The following is a 663-nucleotide window of genomic DNA, read 5'->3' as shown; positions in this document are numbered from 1 at the left end:
TTACTAGGTAAACACCAAACTGGTTCCCTAGGCGTACGGGCGCGCATTTATCAAGCCACCCCGCTCTCGCCCCTCGTCCCTCAGGACTCGCCTAACCCCACCCTCGAGCGGTTTCTTACCTTGCTGCGCGCGAGCCGCAGCTCTTCTTCAACGGGGTTGTTGTTGCTGCTTAATAGCCACAGCGAACAGTGGCCCCCGACGCGTCCCGACAAAAGAACGCTTCGCAAACAGACAACCCCCGTGATCTGCCCTACGCCCTCGCCGATTTGTTCGCGACACTTTCCACCGAAAGGAGAGGGGCCGACAGAGGCTGGCTCTCCTCCTCGGAAGTCATCCCACCGACCCCGATGTTACATGAAATATCGTGTTCAAAGCTCTGCGGATGACGACTCGAATGGGGGCGGAAAGTTCCCGCCGCCGGAGAAGTTCCGAGCTCTCCAGCAGGGAGAAGGATCTCGGAGATTTTGCCGGGAGATATTAGTCCATTTGTCCGGATGGATTTTTGCCAGTCGATCGAGTTATGGTATCGTCATCGGGAGCTGGATGTTAATGAGAAATTTCGGTGAGCGATCGGGGGAATCGCGTGCGAGCGAAGTCGATCGGAACGATTAACGCGCAGCATTAACACGCTCGAACGGCGCGATCTAGATGGATTAGCACCTC

Source organism: Lasioglossum baleicum, chromosome 6 (assembly GCF_051020765.1).
Source record: "Lasioglossum baleicum chromosome 6, iyLasBale1, whole genome shotgun sequence".
NCBI classification, from domain to species: Eukaryota; Metazoa; Arthropoda; class Insecta; order Hymenoptera; family Halictidae; genus Lasioglossum; species Lasioglossum baleicum.
This window is presented reverse-complemented; position numbering follows the sequence as displayed.